Source organism: Musca autumnalis, unplaced genomic scaffold (assembly GCF_047663935.1).
Source record: "Musca autumnalis isolate F117 unplaced genomic scaffold, ASM4766393v1 scaffold_4, whole genome shotgun sequence".
Classification (NCBI taxonomy): Eukaryota; Metazoa; Arthropoda; class Insecta; order Diptera; family Muscidae; genus Musca; species Musca autumnalis.
Genome location: NW_027411977.1, coordinates 128,874,451 through 128,898,651, shown reverse-complemented (window position 1 = coordinate 128,898,651; position 24,201 = coordinate 128,874,451). Strand labels below are relative to the sequence as shown.

General features: G+C 34.9%; 1 protein-coding gene across 1 annotated transcript in view; it reads left to right on the top strand.

Annotated features, from left to right (window-relative positions):
• The window catches only part of LOC141402657 (adenylate cyclase type 6), a 555,913-nt gene that overhangs the window by 301,010 nt on the left and 230,702 nt on the right, over positions 1–24,201 (top strand). The gene's annotated exons all lie outside the window — the stretch shown is intronic.

Here is a 24,201-nt window from a genome sequence, read left to right as displayed (position 1 = left end):
TTGGTTCAAGAGAAACTGAATCCACCAAAACGAAGTTTGGTATATTTTACCAATGCAAATGAAGCAGAAGGATGTCAGGCAAAGGGGTAATATTGGAATCGTTTACACCATAAACTCTATGGTCACTGTTGGTGCGATCTTCAAACGACTGTCAAGGTGAAGCAAAACAGGCCTTATGCCCCATCCGTTTTCGCCTTTTGTATGCTCAGCAACCCCAGGGCACCTATGGCTGAAAACTATTACAACCCAACTATTCCAAGATTAAATATGGCTACGTGAAATAGCAATATCTTATTAATACCATCAAACTTTCACGTCAATGTATGCGTCGCACAAAAAGCAAACACAACGAAAGGGGTGATAAATAATAAAATCAGTTTTCACCACTTCTAAGCTAGGGGAAATTATAGCACCCTTTCCAACCACCCTCCTTTGGCATGAATCGAAATGATCACCTAGTGACGGGTTTCTCACACCTACTCCATGTATAACAACCACAAATTCCAAAAAAACGAAAAAAAATTAATAAAAAGGATAAGTAAGGAAAAAAATTAATAAACAAAAAAACTATTCCGCTTCTACCGGGATTCGAACTTGGGTCGGGTGGATAGTAGCCGGAGACTCTCCCTCTAGGCTAACGTTAGCCTGTGGGAACGTCTGGCTGAGCAGTATTCACAACTCTCTGTTACATCAACTGAAAATCATCTGAACCAAATTTGTTAACATAAACACCAGTAATGTTACACTTAACAGTGCTGAAAATATAACTATGACATCAGATCAAGACCATCTATGCAAATTAACAGAAGCGAGATACAAAGCAGAATCAGAGGCGTACAACCATTGAATATCAAGTGCCAGCGACAATAAAACATCACAGTATCTACAATGCGCCCCTACAATATGCTCAGGGTGTCTACTATATAGTCCTGTATTCAAATATTTAATATAAAGTTCATAGCGCCCACGCTCCAGGTAAATGATTTCCCTTTAGCAGTCTTCATGACGATTTTTAGGTTATGGGCGAATCGTGGGCGCTATGAACTTTATATTATATATTTGAATACAGGACTATATAGTAGACACCCTGAGCATATTCGGAATGCCATATGAAGCTTCTATGACTTCCCCCGATGACGCAATTACAGCTTAAAGTACTCAAAATATGCAATTTTTACAAGATTCATCGTATGTTTTCTATATTTTTTGATATATATTCGCCATAATTTTTTCAAAAAACGTTTTGTATTGAGCGTATAACATCTTCTTAATATTTTAATGTCGAAAAACCCGCAAAAAATATTTGTTTGTATCTGAAAATAACGAAATTCTGGGTAAAACTCGTAAAAAGCGATTTTGAGCAATATTTCAAGAACAAGAGCTGATGGAGAAAAACCGTGACCAGATTTGAAAATAGCTCGCCGATTTCATTTAGAAACACCAACAACTTCGGTTGAAACATTCAACTTTTTCAATTTTGTTGAGCAGTGTAATCATTAAAAATGATCTTCGCACTTACAGGCAAAATTTCAAAAAAAAAACATTTTTTTTTTAATTTATCTATACTTTGGACGCGCAAGCATAATATGTGATTGTAGTACTTGCGATGAGGCAATTTTGCATGTATATCTCCAGAGTGTAACCTTCATAGGATAAGAGCAATCCTCTCCCAAATTAGACATTTTTGTGAGTAAATTTAAAAAAACTAATTTTTGGTTCGAATTTTACAATTGTCGTACCTGTGGAAACCCGCGTGTATTTAGTTTTTTGCATTCTGATATGATATGATACCCCTCAAATTTCGAAAAACTGCAGAAAACGGTTTCGCAAATATCTCGTATTAAACGTTTTGGATGTGTCATTTTTACTTAAATAATAGATCGATACGCCTCTTTAAAATGTGCCAAAACAAGTATTAAACAAGTAACAAAAGTTTATAGTCGGACGGAGCCGACCATGGGATACTCTATACCACTATCCCTGGAAAATCGCTCTCCACGAAACTTCTTTTCAATGATTGTGAAAATTTAATTATCAAATATCAGAGATGTAATGCATAATACTTATGACCAAAACCAAAAAGTTATCTAGCATGACAAAGACTTTTTTGTAGCAGGAAAGGAAAATTTAGTTCACACAAACTAAAATGTAATGAAACCCACTTATGTAGTACTACTACTTCCGTTGTTTAACCGCTACGTTATTGAAATTTTTACCAATTTCACATAAAAGTTTCAGTCCATTTAACCCGCTAAGTATTATCTGATCTTCACATAAACTCAAACTTTGTTTAAAATTTTGCTGGTTATAATTTTGACCTACAGAGTCGCTACAAAATTGGTTAAAATTTTGTTTTTGGTCCATTTCATCCCCTGAACATTTCACGATCATCACCAAAAACTAATCATTTCTATTCTGGCCCGAACCCAACCTCCTTAAAAAAATTGTTACAATCGGTCCATAATTGCGGCCTTAAGCTTGTTTACAATTTTTAATGGACGGACACACATCGCTAAATCGCTTTATCTCGTCGAGATATGAATTTTGGCATACCAAATAAGGGGTCTAGTACGAATATTTCGTGGTGTTACATAAACTTTTGGAGTGACAATATGTAGCATGGGATAAAAATGTGGTTCTCTACACAGAACCCATTATATATTAGGCAGTAGGCCCGTTATCTAGCAAACACTTTATTGCAATTTACATCAGAGGAAAGGTCAGTAGTTTTTTTTCCATATGTAGGCTACTTTGCGAAATATATATGTCCTCAAGGAATTAAAATATCGACCAAAAATAAAATTTTTATATTTTTCATACAAAAGTAATAGTCCATTTCACCCGCTAAAGAATATCAGATCATCATTCAAAATTGTAGGCATCTTTTTCGACCTATACTTTTACCCGGTGCAAAATTTCGTGACTATTGATGTATTATTGCGACTTCTAGCGAGTTTATTATTACACTACAAACAAATAACGGGATATATTAGGCTGTAACTCTGTTATCTGATCATGCACACCAACAACCCTCTAAATATTATCCGATCGCCATCTCAAATTGCAAGCTTCTCCATTGTGATATACTCTTACCTTATTTCAAATTACGCGTTGATCGGACTATTATTGAGACCTACAGAGCCGCTAGAAAATTGGATAAATATTATGTTTTTGGTCCATTTCACCCGCTAAATATTTCACGATCATCACCAATAAGAATAGGGATCTATTCTGATCTGAACCCGACCTCCATACAAAATTTCGTGACGATCGGTCCATAATTGCGGCCTGGACCGTGTTTACAATTTATAATGGACAGACGGACGGACGGACACACATCTCAAAATCGCTTTATCTCGTCGAGATATGAAGATTGGTATACCACATTGGGGGTCTCCGACGAATATTTCGCGGTGTTACATGAATTTTTACCAAAACAAACTTATAATACCCTTTTCCACATTGTGGTATAGGGCATAAAAACTATCGGGAATCCCGAGATATAATAATTTTTTCTAAAAATTGAGAGAGATGCTACATCCACTGTTCTTGATGGATCGCACTGAAACGGCATAGAATGACGTATTTTTTAATAGTGATCATTGAAATCAGATGTAAATGTACCTCGTGGAAGTTATGGTCAGTTTTCTGCTCGTTCGACCATAATATGGCCGCCAAATAAAAGTGTATATCAAATGAAAGGGATTCATTCGCTGTGTTGGAAAATCGGATGCGCATGATGTCATTTCCACTATTACGTGGTTTATATGCGTTTCAAGTGTTGTATTATCCAATATAACTTTATTATACCCAACACACTATGCGGGGAGGGTATTATAAGTTGGTTTTGCCCAAAAAGTTTTAACGCATCGAAATAATGGTCGTAGACCCATCTTCTATTATATAAAACTCAAATGGCGTTCGTACGTGAATCAAAAACTCGACCAACTTACAACCGATTTGTTTCGTTTGTCTTAAAATGTTCGTATTTATCCGAGGAAGGATCTGACGTATTTTATTTTTGAGATATCGCGAAGAATCCGCGAAAATTTGCAAAAATATATTTTGAAGAAAGTTTATTGTTTCCTCACATTTCGTTGGAGGCTTTTGTTGTCGACTTGCTTATTTCAACCTTTTTTAAATTTTTTAGGGCGAAAAATCCGCTAAAATTTGCTAAAATATATATTTAGAAGAAAGTTATATGTTTCCTCACATTTTGTTGGAGGCTTTTAACATTGATGAAGCCAAGGTTTGCACTGTTATAATTCGCGAAATATTGCAGTGTACCACGAAATATGACCATAGTTGCATAAAATGAAGTGTTTTTAATCAACGCTAAAAATGTGGCTAACAAGTTAATTTTCGCGGAAGCTATGACCGCGTAAATGAATAAAAACACGTTGAAGCAAACGAGTTTGTTTTACGTTGTTATTCGATTGGCGGTTAAACCGTTTAAATAACGGATATCTGTCCAAAGTAAAAGTAGAAGAATAACAAGTAAAAAAGTATCAGTCGGCTTTGCCGACAGAGATATACCCTCAGCCTGTGTATATTGAAACAATTTTTTCCCAAAATACGTATGTAATTAGGGGTTTTAAACATTTTGGGCGTTTGAACCGACAAAAATGTTGATTAGAATTAAAGATCAAAAGTTTTGCGGAGGAGAAATGGATTGACATTGACCGTTATGGAAGTGGATCTCCAGCCACAACATATGGTGCCATAGGGGGTTTTTACACTCTTCGGGCAGTTTGCTCAAGAAGTATGGACTTGCCCCTAAAAAAACTTTTACCATCGTAATTGAGGCAGCAAATGCAAGTTGCTTCAACAAAAATCAAAGTGATTCGATATCAGGTCTTAAAGTGAACTTATCCGAAATTTTGTGTGGGAGGTGCCGGATGGAGTGCACAAATATAGTCCATATTTGAACCTGATCTATATCTGGTAGATATATTAGGATGTGTAAAGTATAGACCAATTCGCCCACTCCCTTCAAGAGTTACCGTACGAACAATTTTTCCGAACATTTTTGAACTTTTGTGGGGGAGATACCTGAAGGAGTGGACCGATACGGCTTATCTTCAAACTTAAACTAGGTTTGGACAAAATATTACTGAGGCCAAATTTTGGACCGAATCGGCAGATCCGTTCGAGAGTTATCTTTCAGGCTATTTTCTCAGGAAGTATGGACTTGCCCTTGATGAAACTTGTGCCGTTGTATAGAGGGCAGTGAATACAAGTTGCTAAAACAAAAATCGAGAGATAGCCCTAAACTGAACTTTTCCGAAATTTTTGTGGGATGTACCCAAAGAAGTGGACCGATTGAGTCCATATTGAAACCTTATTTAAGTCTGGTACACGTTTCACGATGGGCAAAGTATGGACCAAATCGGTTACTCCCTTCAAGAGTTATCGTGCGGACAAATTTTCTGAACATTTTCGAACTTTTGTGGGGGATGTACCGGAAGGAGTGGACCGATATAGCCCATCTTCGAAATTAAACTAAGTTTGGGTAAAATATTACGAAAGCCAAAATTTGAACCTAATCGGTTTATCCGTTCGAGAGTTATCGTGCGCTCCAGCCAGCCAGACAGACAGACAGACGGACGGACATTGCTCAATCGACTCCAAATTGTCTGAAACACATTTCGTCCAAACATACTTGTGGTCTAAACCCATTATTTCGATGAGGCACATTTTGCCCGTATGAAAGTGTATATACCCTCGTTAGCATAAATGCTGAGGGTATAAAAATGAAGATTACACTTCTAATGTATCACATTTCAAAATTCCACTGCATTCCCCTTACGCATAATTTGATATGTATATTGACCATGTAACCCAGACAGCATCCGAGTAATCCACTGCCAAAGGCCAAAATTTAGTGCGATATTTTTTCGAAAAACCCTATTTTTGGGGTACAGTATTTACAATATCCGTTTGATTGTGCTGGGACCCCAAGATATTTTAGTTTTTTGGCGGTCCAGATCATATAAATCATAAATAGTGAAAATCAATCACTAGAACGGCGAAAACAGCAACTGCAAAAACCGAAAAATGTGCGTAAAATGTTTTTGGAAATATCGCGGATTTAGTCGCGTTTTCTGTGGATCGTTTCTTATTCAATGAAGAAACTGACACATCACTCGCGTTTTTGCGAAAACAGCGGTTTAAAAAATTTAGTGGCATGGGAGCTGTATCCGATTTATCCCAAAAATAGTGTGTTATGCTACATCCATGGTTCTTGATGGATTTTATCGAAATAGGTTTCGATCGATGTATTTTTATTTTTTTTTTTTATTTTTTTTTTTGATGATAGTGACATCGGATGCGCATAAAAAGTGTATGCTATTTGAGCAAATTATAAGCGTTATACCGTTTTTTTGCACACTACGCTGCAGACGATGCTACATCTTAGCGGCCAAAGTAAATTCTGCAAATGTGTACAAATTAAAAGAGAAGAATTCGGTGTATTGGTAAACCATTACACAAGATTATACTCCATTTAAAGGAACCCAAAATCTATTTGAACTTGATCTTCCGTTAGATGTTGCGTGTATTCGAGAAGTGAATATAATAAAAAATGTGATTTTTTGCGTGAAATTGTACTAAAATAGAAGAATAACTCCGACCTATTTTTACTACATTTTCCTCAACTAACTCACAAAATAAATTTTAATAAATATTTGCTCTTACAAAAAGTTTATAAATTTCCTCAATATATTTTTTTTGTTTTTGCTATAATATGCAAACCACTAAACGGATTTGTATAGTTTTCATTTTCATTTGAATCTTCGCGATGTTTAGATTACGTACACATTTTTATATATTTTTCGGATGCATAAACATCTTGAATTTTATTAATATAAGTTGCAAACTACCAATTGTTTTGAATTATTTCCTAATTTCCGCGAAAATTTACAACTTTTTCACTAAAGTTATGGGACCTCAGTAAGCATATAGTATGTAGGAAGCCATAAATTAACAATGTTTCTCGATATAACGAATAGCGTTTTTATAAGATTTTTTCTAATAATCAGAGTTGTAACCGCCATAACTTTTGCGCACAATATCCAAGATTAGTATCTCGAACAGATTTGAGAATGGGAATTTTTCCCTCAATCCATGTACCAATAATCGTTCATGTAGCGTCAAACAATTTTTTTAATTTTTTTCAAATGGAATATTTAAAAATTCTGTCCTAATATGCACAAATTGTGACATTTTATGTTTTAGTTTTATCAATATTTGAAAGTTCTAAAATGTTTTATTTACGACAATCAATTTGCATTGAAATTATTTAAAGGAAATTAAAAAGATACAAATTGTCAACGATTATTAGTGGTTTCGAGAGAGGCAAATATTATTATTATTGGTTTAGTAAGAAAATACCTACATTTCCGAAATTAAATACATATCAGGAATATTGTCAATTATTTCATATTCCATTTCAGAAAAAACGGATAATTTTTTTTCGCGCTACATCAACGATTTTTGATATGTAGGTTAAGAAAAAAATTGTCAGTACGAATCTGGTCGCGAGCCAATTCTTGGTTGATGCGGACAAAAGTTATGGCGCTTTTATTTCGCTTTTTAAGAAAGAAAATATTATAAAAACGCTAATTATTTTAATAAGCACAATTGTTACTAAAAAGTTCTCTCGATGTGACTTCAGCGAGTAGATTGCATAATACCTGCAAAATGTTACACAGAATTCGCGGAATGTACATAAAATTGATAAATTATTGAATATAAGTCAACTTTTTTCAAAATTAAGGCCAATTTAGTGGTCATAAAATTACATAAAAATTTGTTGTGGATGTAAACTTCACGGCAAATCAAATGAGACTACAATCGTACAGATTGGTGTTATAGTTTTGATGTTACAGCCAAAATAAGCACATATTTTGGTCAAAAAAGAATTTTTTATTTGACAAAATATTTTTTCACACGCATTATATAGTAGAAAATATTGGAAAAATCTATAGAAATATTTCCTTCGTTTTGCTTAAATCTCCCAATAAAATAGACGGATTTTGCTTTATTGACATTCATATTAAAGCTTTCCCATTAGGGAAGGTAATTGGGTTGAAGATGATATATCTCAAAGCTTCTGAAATGGAAATAGAGGTCAAATAACCCATTTATGCATTTTAAAATACGTGTAAATCGCGTAATTATTAAAATCATTTTGTCCGCATGTGATGTTCATGTACAGCAAACCCATATCTTTTAATTTATATATATTTTTCGAAATTTACATTGAAGGCTAAGATGTAGCATCGGCTGCATCCTAGCATTAAAAAACCTATAAAATATCTCTAATTTGCGCAAAGTGCATAAAATTTTTGTCCGCATCCGATTTCAGTGTTCACCATGAAAATCTGTATCGATATATATCTATTTCAAGGCGAGCAATCAAGAACCGTGGATGTAGCATCACACACTATTTTTTGAGATAAAATGAATGTAGCTCCCTTATAAGTGAAGTTTTCAAATCTCTGTTTCCGCTAAAATGAAGATGCTGCACTAGTTTTTTCATTGCAGTGGAAACGATCCGCAAAAAACGCGATAAAATACGCGATATTTTTAAAAACAATTTTAGGTGATTTTTCTACTTTGGAATTTCTTGTAACTCGCGTTTTAGTAGATTGATTTTCACGAGGAATGATTTATTGGATCAGGAACGTAAAAAACTAAAATGTGCAATCAAGTACGAAGAAATCGAATAACAATTGTTAAAATTAGGGCCGAAAAATATGATTTTTAGAAAAATGTTCACACAAAATTTTCGAATTTGGATGCAGATTTCTATGAAGCTGTGCAGACTACATTCACAATATTCCTATCAAATAACTCAGAATCGCAAGTACTACAATCCTATATATGGTTTTTATAAAAACCTGTTTGCGGAATGAAATTAGAAGAAAATTTCAAAAAACACTGTAAATCTGGCTTCAAAATGTCAGCATCATTTAATGGTAGAAGCAGACGAAATTTTGAAAAGTAATACATTAGTGAGATGATCCTTATTTAGTTTGCTGCTGCTTTTACTTTGACAGGAAACTCGAGAGAAGTGTGGTTTACTCACAAATAGAGAGATAACAAAAAAAGACATGGTGGCTTCAACCCATTTTCACCAATTTTTTAACATAAATATAGCCACAGCTTCCTTGCAAATTATCTTTTAAGGCCAATATTTTTTGCCACGTCCAAAAACATTTCATTTTATCCAAAAGTATTTAATTTTTATAATATACAATCAAGAGTCGCGTGTTCTAAAAGGGTAAACCTTGGCTTCAGCTATGTTAAATTTTCAAAAATATTGGTGATATATGGCAAATAACAAAATTCCTTTGCAATTCCATTTGAAAAAAATTAAAAAAAAATTTCGCGAGCACATCTACGATTTTTGGTATAGAGTTAAAGGAAAAAAATCTGGTTTCAAATCTGCTCGCGTTCACGAAATTGGCCGATGCGCGCAAAAGTTATAGCGGTTTTTATCCTCTTATAAAGAAAAAATATTTTAAAATTTCTTATTTTTTGTATTGAGAAAATGTAAGCATATATCAGTAACAGCATTTGATATCCATCCGTAGATGCACCAAAATTTCCAAAATGTGTTTTTATTTTCGCGGAAAATCAAAAAATTAAAAAAATTTGGCAATAAATTCAAATTATACTAACTCAGAGTCCGTATAAACCTCTAAAAACTAAATTAAAAATACGTACAGAAACTAGACAACGCGTAAAAAATGTGGAACCAAAATTATAAACATTGGCTTTATAAATTGCATATTATAACAACAACAAAGGAGAAACAACTCGTTGTTGGAAAATATTGTTACAAATATATTTTTTGGCTTGTTTCGAAAAATTAGAAAAAAAATATTTGAGAGTTATGCAAGTATTTCGCTAAAATCTAATACATAAACTAAAGTATGCTGCTAAAACTTTATCAAAATATATGGTTTACCATCGTGAAAGCTTAACTGCTTACTGTGATAACTTATAAGGATAGGAAATTTAGAGTAATATTGAAATTACTATCATTTAAAAGATATGAAATTTAAAAAGCCTGTAATTCGCGAATTAGTTAAAGTCGGTTGATGCGCATCCGATTTTGGATAAAGCGAATCAATCTATTTCAATATTTATGCATATTTCGATGTTTCACTCAGCGGCCATTGTGTGCCGCCAGTTGCATCATGCACTGCAAAAAACCTTAAAGTTGGTAAAAGTCGCGCAATGTGCATACGATTTTGATGCGCATCCGGTTTCATCAGCGCCCATCAAAAATACGTCAATATACACCTATTTCAAATAGATTCTTCAAAAACCGCGGATGTGCCTCCACATTCAATTTTTGGCGAAATGCCCATATTACTCGCGTATCTCTGTTTTTTTATGACACGTGTTTTCGCAGATGTTATAATCGCGAGTAAAGGATTCCATTTATGTAAAAAATTTTAAAGAAAATCGCGGTTTAGTACGCGGATTTGTCAAAATTTATTTTTGCTGATTTTCCGATTTTCAAGGTATCTATATCCGCGGTTTTAGTAGATGAATTCGATCGCGGAAGGCTTCATTAGAACCGTCGCGTAAAAAAACTAAATTCACGCGGGTTTCAAAGGAAATTGAATGACAGTTGTAAATTTTACACGCAAAAAATATGTTTTGTAAGAAAATTCACGCATGAAATTTTGGCCTTTCGACTCCAATTACTAGGATGCTGTTAGGAGCACACTCATGAGACATGCACCAAACGACGTAAAATCACGAGTTCTATAATCGTGTTATGAGTTTGGAATATTATCTTCTTGCGCGTCCGGATTATTAAAAAAATTCAAAAAACCCCGAAATTCCGGCTTCAAAATGTCAGCATCAATTTTAGGTGGATGCAGTGGATATATCGAAAAATCATACCCTGCTATCTTATTGCCCATGGAGTATTCTGTGATTCATTCTTTGGGAATAGGTCTATAAAATGTAAGGTTAAGCCAGAATACGCATGGGAACATAAAAAAACTTGTTGGCTTCAACCCATTTGTACCCATTTTTCTACATTGATGCCAACACAGCTTCCACGAAAATTAATTTTAATGGTCGACATTATGGGATCCCTCCTAAAACACTTCATTTTAAAGAATTGTAGTCATACTTTATAGAATATGTTAACAGTTCCCGAATTCTGAAAGAGTGAAACTCGGATTCATCGATTGCAAAACATTTTTGTTATTTACCATATGTATTTCGGTGTTAATTTTGTGACCGTAAGTAACAACAAAAGCTTATTATGTGGTTGCTACATGTTCTATCATATTTCAATGCCGCGACTTCTATTATATAAAACTAGTACGAACGACATGTACGTGGATCAAAAATTTTACCAATTTACAACTGTTTTGTTTCGCGATTGCCTTAAAATAGTTATATTCAAGTTTAATTATACCCTATACCACAATGTGGAAAAGGGTATTATAAGTTTGTTTTGGTAACAATTCATGTAACACCGCGAAATATTCGTCGGAGACCCCCAATGTGGTATACCAATCTTCATATCTCGACGAGATAAAGCGATTTTGAGATGTGTGTCCGTCCGTCAGTCCGTCCGTCCGTCCGTCTGTCCATTATAAATTGTAAACACGGTCCAGGCCGCAATTATGGACCGATCGTCACGAAATTTTGTATGGAGGTCGGGTTCAGATCAGAATAGATCCCTATTCTTATTGGTGATGATCGTGAAATATTTAGCGGGTGAAATGGACCAAAAACATAATATTTATCCAATTTTCTAGCGGCTCTGTAGGTCTCAATAATAGTCCGATTAACGCGTAATTTTAAATAAGGTAAGAGTATATCACAAAGGAGAAGCTTGCAATTTGAGATGGCGATCGGATAATATTTAGAGGGTTAAATGGACCAAAACCTTAGTGTGAAAATTGTGAAAATTTTTAATATACAGCTTATATCTTAATTCCTGGAAGTGACATTCCCGACAACTGAGATATATTTGAAAGTGGAACGCTTGACCTTTCAATTGATGCCAATTATGTTGGTGTACATGATCAGATAACAGAGTTACAGCCTAATATATTCGGTTATTTGTTTGTAGTGTAATAATAAACTCGCTAGAAGTCGCAATTATACATCAATAGTCACGAAATTTTGCACCGGGTAAGAGTATAGGTCGAAAAAGATGCCTACAATTTTGAATGATGATCTGATATTCTTTAGCGGGTGAAATGGACCATTACTTTTGTATGAAAAATATAAAAATTTTATTTTTGGTCGATATTTGAATTCCTTGAGGACATATATATTTCGCAAAGTAGCCTACATATGGAAAAAAACTCTGATGTAAATTGCAATAAAGTGTTTGCTAGATAACGGGCCTGCTGCCTAATATATAATGGGTTCTGTGTAGAGAACCACATTTTTATCCCATGCTACTTATTTTCTCTCCAAAAGTTTATGTAACACCACGAAATTTTCGGCCTAGACCCCTTATTTGCTATGCCAAAATTCATATCTCGACGAGATAATGCGATTTAGCGATGTGTGTCCGTCCATTAAAAATTGTAAACAAGCTTAAGGCCGCAATTATGGACCGATTGTAACGAATTTTTTAAGGAGGTTGGGTTCGGGCCAGAATAGAAATGATTGGTTTTTGGTGATGATCGTGAAATGTTCAGGGGATGAAATGGACCAAAAATAAAATTTTAACCAATTTTGTAGCGGCTCTGTAGGTCAAAATAATAATAAATACAAACCAACGTGAAGATCAGATAATACTTAGCGGGTTAAATGGACTGAAACTGTTTTGTGAAATTGGTAAAAATTTCAGTAACGTAGCGGTTAAACAACGGAAGTAGTAGTACTACATAAGTGGGTTTCATTACATTTTAGTTTGTGTGAACTAAATTTTCCTTTCCTGCTACAAAAATGTCTTTGTCATGCTAAATAACTTTTTGGTTTTGGTCATAAGTATTATACTTTACATCTCTGATATTTGATGATTTAATTTTCACAATCATTGAAAAGAAGTTCCGTGGGGAGCGATCGTCCAGGGATAGTGGTATAGGGTATCCCATGGTCGGCTCCGTCCGACTATAGGCTTTTCTTACTTGTTTTTTTTTATTTTTTTATTATTTGGAAAAGCAAATACATTCCGATGTTAATTTTGTAACCGTAAGTAACGGCAAAACATCTTTTATGCGGTTGTGTTCATATTCCGGTACCACGAGTCTGAAAATTCGAAATTACAGCAATCAATGGTATATATGTAGGTGATCAAGAATACCCATAGCGCAGTGATTGATGCTCAACTCCAAAAATACCGCTTTCGGGCGGTGTCGTTCTATGGGTGCTATGCCGAAACGTGGAGCTTCGCCGAACATTTTCGGCAAGAAATGTTTGTACCTCGACCGAAGACCAAGATAAAAATTGCACACGCCTTTATTGTTCAATGTGCCTAACACCAACAAAATATCGAAAATATGTAGGTATTGTTTTACGGACACTATGGGTATAGACCAACAATTTTCTACAACATAGTGGTATACATCTAATTTCCGAACCTTCGTAATACCGAAAATATGGTATTGTTCTATGGAGTCATCGAGATCATCTTCAATAACAAAATCACCTCTTCTTCTTCATCTGCACATTGTTTTCGGATGTTCCCGATTATACAATAACAATTTCGTGTTACTATAATCAACTTAACTAATTTTAAAAATTATTTAAACACATTTTTATTCAATTATCGAAAGCCTTCGGCTTCTGGCGGCTTTCAAAAGACTTCGTTCCTCCTGCAGTCTTAGCAGCTGTATAATTTTCATTAAAAACTTCATCAACGATGTTGAGAGCTTTGTCTACTTTTCTACAGACGAGCAGACTGAGGGACATCGAATTGGCATTTTATGCAGATTAAAAATATGTGAACTAGGGTCATACATTTTTGGTATATTTTACAAATATCGAAAATACCACATAGCGGTGTAAAAAAGCAGTTATTTCCTTCATTTCGCCATTACGGCAAAAAGGTCGTTCTATTGAATATAAGTCTTTTAATCTATTTGACGCACCAAACATGCAATATATGCCCGATTGCAATAAATTTTGGAATTTGTTACAGAATTTTGCCTACAAATAAATGTGCCAAAATATATCGAAATCGGTCCAGATTTGGATGTAGCTCCCATATAAAATTTTGGCCGATTTTAGGTATCTGAGGCACCAACACGCTATGAATGTCCAATTTCAATGAAGTTTTTAAGTGTGAAGAAATTGGGACTATATATTAATTACACTAATACCTCGTTTTGCGTTAATAATTGGTTCCGGCAAACTTCAACGCAATGCGAAACAACGCAAATCGAAACACGTTTTTCCATATATTTATGTGAAGAATTTTTTAATTGGTTCCACAATTTTTTAAATATAAAATTTTTCTCAATTTTAGACGTGAAGACCTCGGTACATAAGAAGACTCGCCGCCTGGCTTTATTCTGACATAAGAAAAATAGAGAATTAAAAAGGCCGAGCCAATTTCGAACTAGGTTGCACTTTTTTCCTTTTATTTTTAATATGTCAGAATTGAAGCATGGCAAGAAAGCCAGGCGGCTTGTTATGTACCGAGGCCTTAAAGGACAAAACTCAATGAATTTTCTTGGATTGTAATTCTGGCAAAAAAAAAAATAAATAATGACCGAGACATATTCGAACTGGGTTGCCCTTGCCTTTATTTTTTTACCAGAAATAACATAAGCAGAAAAATTAATAGCTGAATTGAAGAGCTCAATGAGCCTCAAGTGATTCCTCTTCTAATGCATGTACCATGTTAATGGAAAGTAAGTCTTCGTTGTTCGTTTCTTCATCATGAGACGTTAAGAACGCACACACCTGCTTCACTTCTTTCGCGGCTGCAATATCTGCGCTATGTGGTAATTTTTTAATGCAACATTATGCAGATTTGTAGATGAGAAACTCTTCCTTTAACCGTTAAAAATTTATAAAGCTAGGATTTGGTATAGAAGCATTTTTCGTTGGTTAATATTTTCTATCTATATCGTAGTGCAAATCACTAACTCATTTTTTAAGTTACCGACAAAAATCGGTAAAAAATGTGTGGCAGTTTTACTATACCCATGATTAAATAACGCAAATCGATTCAGTAATGAAATTCGAAACAAAATCTATTAATTTTTGATAACGCAAATCCAATCAGTAACGCAAATCGAAACATCTCAAATCGAGGTATTAGTGTATATTAAAATCGGTCGAGATTTGTAAATTTTTTGCAGAATTTGGACTAAAAAATGTTCGAAAAAATATTTTGAAACTCATTCAGATTTCAGGTCATGCTTTTGTTAAAAAATACCCTACCCTAATAGTAATTTAAGGTGTCACAACTGCTTGATATATGCCCTCAATCTTAACGTTATTCCTAATTTAATTCTCTTCTTTAAAGGAGGCATTTATGGTGACGATATGCCATTTGCAAATGTCACCCACTTAGGTGTAGTCATAGTAGGAAAGGATTTAGCAGGAGTCTTACTACCTGCACCATACAAAAATGCCATAACATAAGGTCCATACACGGCACTGAATGTGTTGAGAAAGCCTTCATATCTGCTATATGGTAATATTCAAAAATGTTTTACAATCGTTGAAGTTGAGGTTCAGCATTTAATAAGTCGCGAACTGTCAATATATTTTATACAATATGAATATATTTATATTAATTGAAGTGTTTTAGCCGGGGTCGCATAAAATGAACCATAACAAATAATTTATGTGGAAGCTGTGTTGGTGGTAATATTAAAAAATGGGTAAAAATGTGTTGAAGTTTACAAGTTTTTTTGTGTTCTTTCTTGATTTCTGGTCAAACCATGAAAATTTCAGACCTGAGCCCAAAGAAAGAACTGAAGAATACCCCTTGGGCAACATGGTTGTAATGTATGACTTTTCGATATATACACTGCATCCCCCTAAAATCGATGCTGACATTTTGAAGTTTTGAAATCTGGGTTTTTCGAATTTTTCTTATAATTGGAGGGCGCAACCAGATAATTACCCAAACTATTTATTGGAATGTAGAACTCGTGATTCCACGTCGTTTGATGTATATCTCATGAGTGTGCTTCATACAGCTCCCTAGTAATAAGAGTCCAAAGTCGAAATTCTGGTGCGTAAATTTTCTATAAAAACCTATTTTTTGGCTTCAAAATTTACAACTGTGACTCAGGTACCCTTGAACCCCGCGTGATTTTAGTTTTTATAATATAATATTTGTCAAAAAGGTGTGTCATAATTTACAGAGACTCGGGAGTAGTATTCGTATTTAACAAAAAATAGAATCAAGTAGCACATCCGCGGTTCTTGACGAATCTGTATAAAATTTGTCTTATTGACGTATTTTTAGCAGGGGGTCACTGAAATCGGATGCGCCTTATAATCATATGAACATCGCGTTATTTTTACCTACATGAAGCATTTTTGTGTAGTAAGATGCAACTGATGGCACACTTTGGTCGCTGAATGAAACATGGAAAAATGCAAACATATTGACAGAGATGCACTAGCTCAATGCGAAAACCACATGCGCCTCAACTGATTTTAACTATTTCGCGCGTTATGCGGTTTTTAACTTTTATGTTTTTTCTTTGATTGTAATATCAATATCACTCTTTATTTCCAAATTCTATTGCTTATCAAACTAAGAAAATATACTTTCACGATGATAAAATATTTTCCTTGAAGAGGTTTTAGCAAAATAATTCAGGTTTTGTTTGGAAATTTAGCGAAATAGTAGAATAACTCCCAAAAAATGTTCTCAAATTTTTCGTATTAAACCAAAAAATATATTTTTGAAATAATATTCCAACAATAAACTTTAGTCTTTTGTTGTAGCTGGAATATGCAATTTAAAATCCTAATCTATAAAATGTTGGTCTCACATTCTTCTGGACATTGTCTAAATTCTGTACGTATTTTTAATTTATTTTTTAGAGATTTTTATGGACTCTGAGTTAGAATAAATAAAATTTACTCCAAGATTCCTTCATTATTTTTTGATTTTCCGCGAAAATGAAAATGAATTTAGCAAATATTTAGGCGTCTACGGATAGATATTAAATGTTGTTACCGATTTATTTATACATTTTGGTATTACAACACAAAGGGAATTTTTAAATATTTTTTCTTTATAAGGGAAGAAAACCCCCCATAACTTTTGGGCGCAGCATCCAATTTCGTGAACGCGAACAGATTTGAAACCACGATTTTTTTCCTAACCCATGTACCAAAAATCGTGAAAGTGCTTGTAAAAAAAATTTTTAATTTTTTTTCGATGGAATTGTAAAGGAAATTTGAAATTTACCATAGTTATGCATTAAAGTATTTTAAAGAATAATTTCAATATAAGTATAGCATTCCATTATATTTTATCTTGGTCGGGGTAGCGCAGCACACCGGGTTCAGCTAGTACATATATATACCAAAATGAATGTCTCAACGAGCTGAGTCGATCTGGCTATGTGTGCCCGTCCGTCCGTCTGTCCATCTAAATCTTGTAATCACGCTACATGTCGCAATTTCAATCCGATCGTCACCAAATGTTGGGTGTTGCTGAAGGTCCCGGAGGGGAAGAAGCCTATTGAATTTGGTGATGGTCGGATAATCTTCAGGGGTCGGAATGGGCAAATATGTCCGCTTCTATATGGGGTATATTAAAAGCAAAAACGAAGATATAGCAATGGCCGCTAATAGAACCTAACTTTTCATTTTTGCGATTTTAATAATAATGACGAATATCACAGCTTTGGTTGAAGAGCGTCCAAAAACAAAGTCTGGCTATGAAAGTAGAAGATCCCATCTTTACAATGATACAAAGTAGGTTGGTGTAGGTGGCCAAATAATGGTGATATCGCAATAGTCGGTAATACATCCAATTTTTCCATTTTTTGTAATCACGCTACAGGTCGCAATTTTGATCGGACCGTCACGAAATGGGGGTTAATGAGGGTCCTACAGGGGAAGACACCTATTGACTTTGGAGATGGTCGGATAATATTCAGGGGTCAGAATGGGCAAAAAACTTATTTGGAGAAAAAGTCAACGTTTTATTTCAAAGCGATTATCTCCGCTTCTATAAGGGGTATATCAAAAGCAACCTGCTAATGAAAGTAGAAAATATCACCTTTGCAACCATGTAACGTAGGTTGTCGTAGATGGTCAAACATTGAAGATAGCGTAATAGCCGCTAATAGAACACAACTTTTCATTTTTGCGATTTTAATAATAATGAAGAATTTCACAGCTTTAGTTGGGGAAATTCCAAGAGCAAAGTCTGACTATGAAAGTACAAAATTCCATCCCATTCTATAAAAGCCCAGGAACTATTTTTTTAAGTTTTTAACACAAATATTTTTTTAATTATGCATTTATTTAATTTTTATACCCTACACCTCTATGTGGGGGGTATTATAAGTTGGGTTTGGCCAAAAAGTTTTTAACGCATCGAAATAATGGTCGTAGACCCATACATATATATACCAAAACAAGTGAGCCTAGGCTATAGTCGGCTCGGGGCCGACTCTGTGATACCCTACACCACTACCCCTGTGCATAAGCTTTTGACTGGTAAAACTCAAAATATTAAAATTGGAATACTTAGCGCTTTTGCTTTGAATGCCTTCATTAATACAGGTAAATTTTGTTGAAACGTATTTAAGTGCATCATCAGTACAACTCAAATAAAACAAGTAAAAAAGTATCAGTCGGCTTTGCCGACAGAGATATACCCTCAGCCTGTGTAAATTGAAACCCCTTTTTCGAAAAAACTTAGGTATTTAATGCGTTTCAAAATTTTGGTCGTATAAACCGACAAAATGTTGATTAGGATAAAAGTTCAACAATTTTGCGGAAAAGGTACTTGAAGGAATGGACCGACATAGACCATGGGGGTGCCATTGGGGGTTCTTACACCCTTCGGGCTGTTTTCTCAAGAAGTATGGACTTGCCCCCGAAACAACTTTTACCATCGTAAGTGAGGCAGCGAATGTAAGTTGCTTCAACAAAAATCAAAGTGATTCAATAGCAGGTCTTAAAGTGAACTTATATAAAATTTTGTGTGGGAGGTACGGGATGGAGTCGACAAATATAGTCCATATTCGAACCTGATCTATATCTGGTAGATATTATGAGAACATGTAAAGTATGGACCAAATCGGTCACTCCCATCAAGAGTTATCGTGCGTACAATTTTTCCGAATATTTTTGAACTTTGTTGGGTAGGTACCTGAAGGAGTGGACCGATATGGCTTATCTGCAAACTTAAACTAAGTTTGGAAACAATATTACAAAGGCCAAATTTTGGCCGGAATCGGCATATCCGTTCGAGAATTATCTTGCGCTTTCACCCATAAACATGGGGTTTGTTTTTCAACTTTCAGGCTATTTTTTCCGGAAGTATGGACTTGCCCCTGAGGAAACTTGTACCTTCGTATAGGGGACCGTGAATACAAGATGTTACAACAAAAACCAAAACTTGTACCTTCGTATAGGGGACCGTGAATACAAGATGTTACAACAAAAACCAAAGGGATTGGAGAGCAGGTCTTAAACTGAACTTTTCCGAAATTTTGTGTGGGAGGTACTCGAAGGAGTTTACCGATAGAGTCCATATTGGAACCTCATCTAAGTCTGGTAGAAATTTCATAATGTGCAAAGTATGGACCAAATTGGTTACTCCCTTCAAGAGTTATCGTACGCACAAATTTTCCGAACATTTTCGAACTTTTGTGGGGGAGGTACCGCAAAGAGTGGGCCGATATAATCCATCTTTGAACTTGAACTAAGTTTGGACAAAGTATTACGAAAGCCAAATTTTGGACCGAATCGGCAGATCCGTTCGAGAGTTATCTTGCGCTCCAACCACTACACACGGTGTCATAGGGTTTTTGGTAACTTTCAGGCTATTTTCTCAGGAAGTATGGACTTGCCCCTAATGAAACTTATAGCGTCGTATAGAGGACAGCGAATACAACTTGCGTAAACAAAAATCAAAGCGATTCGAGACCAGGTCCTAAACTGAACTTTTCCGAAATTTTGTGTGGGAGGTACCAGAAGGAGTGGACCGTTTGAGTCCATATTGGAACCTCATCTTAGTTTGGTAGAAATTACACGGTGTGCAAAGTATGAACCAAATCGGTTATTTCCGTCAAGAGTTATCGTGCGCACAAGTTTTGCGACAATTTTTGGACATTTGTGGGGGAGGTACCTGAAGGAGTAGACCTACATGGCCCATCTTCGATCTTAAATCGAATCTGGACAAAATATTTCGATACCCAAAATTTTAACCGAATCCATTGATCCGTTCGAGAGTTATCGTGCGCACCAGCCAGCCAGACAGACCGACAGACAGACAGACGGACGGACATTGCTAGATCTACTCAAGATTGTCTGAAACGGATATCGTAAAAACATACTTGGGGTCTAAAACCATTATTTCGATGAGGCACATTTTTGGTCGTATCAAAGTGTAAATACCCTCTTTAGCCTAAAGGCTGAGGGTATAAAAATGGAAAAGTGGGATGTACCCCACCCATCAATAGGCTTCTTTCTCTGTGAGACCCCCATCAACCCCCAAAGTTTCACGAAGATCCGATCAAAATTCCGACCTGTAGTGTGATTGCACAAAGAATGGAATAAGGGATGCATTACCGACTATTGCGATATCTCTGTTGTTTCACCACCTATGACAACCTACTTCACATCGTTGTAAAGGTGATATTTTCTACTTTCCTTGCCAGGTTTTGCTTTCAATATACCTCTTACAGAAGAGAAATATTCGCTTTGAAATAAAACGTTGGCCTTTTGTCCAAATAAGTTTTTTTTTTCAAATTCCGACCCCTGAATAAAATCAATAGGTTTTTTCCTCTGTGGGACCCCCAATAACACGCAAAATTTCGTGACGATCCAATCAAAATTGCGACGGAAAAATAGACCCTCAAAGTATTGTTTTGAAAGACCTACAACTGAGCTCTATTTCCTTGCTCATTATTATTGGAATCACTTCATTTTTACTAAATAGATAGATATCATACTCTGATATCATAATAAATCCCAAAAAGTGCGCCAAATCTACTAATGCCCATCAAATATGGAAATTATACACCTTCTAGAAAAACTGGAATACCGAATTTTTGGGTACTATACTTTTTACCAAGCAAAAAAGTATGCAAAATCGGGTTCACGAACATAAAAATGATTGGGAAGACATCCCCACTGACATCATTAGGAAATATTTAATAGTCATTATTCTGAAAGTCGGTAAAACGGGTCCAAAAAGCTCAAATACGTTCAAATACCACCATTCCAAAGGCCAAATCATGACGTTTTAATCTTATTTGTGTAAGTTGCTGATGTAATATAACAAAACTAAATTGATAAATAAGTCGGGCCAAAATCATGATATCAACCTTTATAAATTTTTTGGGTCCAGTTTAAGAAAAAAAAGATTTAATAAAAATTGGGGATCCAGTACCCTTAGAGTGTAACATGCCGAGCTTTAAATTTTGGCTTAACTAAGCTCATTCCTGGCCAAATGAATGGCCAAAATGATGTTCCCATCCGTTCTTACTAATAACGATGAGCTGTAATCTACGAGCACACTTATTAGCTGTCTTTGATTTAACATATCAATGCTTTACTTTCTCAACCTCGTATTTGACTTTTTGACTTTTTCTTACCAATCTATTGAATCTCATTATCTCAATATGTTGCCGCTATTCTCTAAAAATTGATAAAATATGTTCTCTTATCTCAATCACTTCTATTTTCGTAACTGAGACAAACTCGTTTCTTAATTCCCAGGCGAAACGGCGGATGCTAGGATCCTGCAATTTTGAGTGAGGGTTTCTATTGACGATTAGGTGGGTGATAAGGGTGGGTTTTTGGAAAATCGTATTGGAAGGGTTCAAAAAGTACTTAAAATAATTAAAATTGTACAATTTGGTTGTCTGACAAGTGATCAACACCGAATCTAGAATTTTGAGGGTGAGGGTTCCTATTTAGGCGTATTTGTTTAATAAGTTTCGTTTTTTGAAAATTCGTAAAGGAGTACGAAAGGTGGAGGGTACGAAAAGTACTAAAATTGGAAATTTTGGACACTGATGGAGTGCAGGATAGTTGTATAAAAGGGTTTTTGCAAATTCGAACAATAAGTTTACGACAAGTAGTACGAGGGGAACTAAAACAATTTCTGGCCTAACAATGAAAACGCGGTTATTTATTATCAAAACAGTTTTGTTGTTTTCTTAAGTAGTCTCCATCACGATTTATACACTTTTACATACCTTCAAACCAATTTTTGAAACACTTTTTCCACTCCGATTGAGACACCTCCAAAACATGCTTTTTGAACATTTATACAACATCTTCTGGCGATTGCTGATATTTGTCGGGCTCATGCACAGAAAAAAATATTTCAAGAAATGTTACATATTTTCGTTCATGATGTAGTTTTTTCATGCTGTACAGGTATCTCGCATAAGATACATGACATTTTCAAAAATATGTAGGATTTTCATGAGATGCAAAATCACTTTCCTATTTTCCCTATGTTCCCATTATTTGCTCTCATATTTCCTCTCTTGTTTGGTAAATGCTCTCTACTTTGTTCGCGTTTTCTTTTGAATGGTCTCACCGTGTCACCGTCACATTGACACTGTATCAACAAACCACAACGCAATAACTGACTGAAATACAGCTAAACGTGGTTTTTCATAATTTAATTTTTTTCTGGCACAACAACACGACCTTCGTATTTTTTCGAGTGTCGTCCCCGATTGAATTCATTAAACCAGTTTTTCATAGTGCTATAGGATGGTCGACATACAAATATTTGATCGATGCAGTCTTGCCGTGATTATCTACTTCGAAAGTTGTGAAAAATATTCACAAATAAATTCAATTTTTTTTTGATATTTTCGTGTCACTCTAAACAACTCGACGCATGGTCGTACGTCAAACAGTAGAACGATTATGCTAAAAAATGTCGAACTTTTCAATGGAAATGTAAAATGGCGTCTGGCAACTCTTCGTATTGCCTATGCCCGAAACTTTTTTAGTTTCCCTCGTAAAAGCTACTAAATGTGCCAGAATTTGGTATTATGTGAACGAATAAAGCTAAAATCTTTAAAATTGTTATGATAATCGCGGTTGGGATAGTTCGTTTATGCAAGGAGGTGATTTTGAAATGAGTACAAATCGTCGGTGTCATGCTTAAGTGTTCCATACGCCATTTTTTACTTTTTGAGATACAGGTGGTTTTTAGGGTTTTCCGGTATGCTCTTTCTGAATTTCTAGTCGGCTTTCTCTTATCTGCTCTAGTTTCCGAGATATCCATACCTCGACGGGAAAGCATAAATTTTTTCAGTTATAAAATTAATATTTTAAAAACTTACAAGTTTAAAAACACATTTCAAAAATCAGAATTTTAATTTTCGATTTAGAAGTATTTAATTTATTGAGGCAAAGATGGAAAATTTTTTTGTCACTTTGTTTTATGTGATTTACAATATTTCACATTTGTGTCATAAGTGCGGATATGGAACATATCGACAAAAATTATTTTTTTAAAAAAATCTCTGTAACTTTTATATTCCAACACGTATTCCTCTAAATTTTTGCAAATATGTTCTATATACTTTTATTAACATTTCAAGCCAAAAATATGAATATTTGCTTTATCCAGCTCCACACAGTTGTGACGCAAAACATTAAAATGCGATTATCTCAAAACAGGCAAATGGCGTATGGAACACTTAAGCATGACACCGACGAAATGTATACGAAAAGTACTTAAGTTGCAATTGGGCTTGGACCTGAACCTAGAGCTACGAATCTGAAATAATGGTATTAGGGCAGCTTTGTTGTGTAGAGTTAAGATAAAGAGGTGATTGTGGAAAATTTTCTATAAGTGAAAGTAGCAATTGGTACTAAATTTGGTATGGGCCGAAAGATAAAGCTGGAATTCTAAAATTAAAGAGTGCGAAGGCTTGAGAAGTGATTTTAGGAGTTTGTACTTATGTGAGGAGTTGAAGCACTGAAAATTGTATTAAGGTTACAGCTGGTGCGCTGGTTGTTCGAAATATGAAATTTTGTTACTGTTGGCGTTCAGAAATGTGGTGG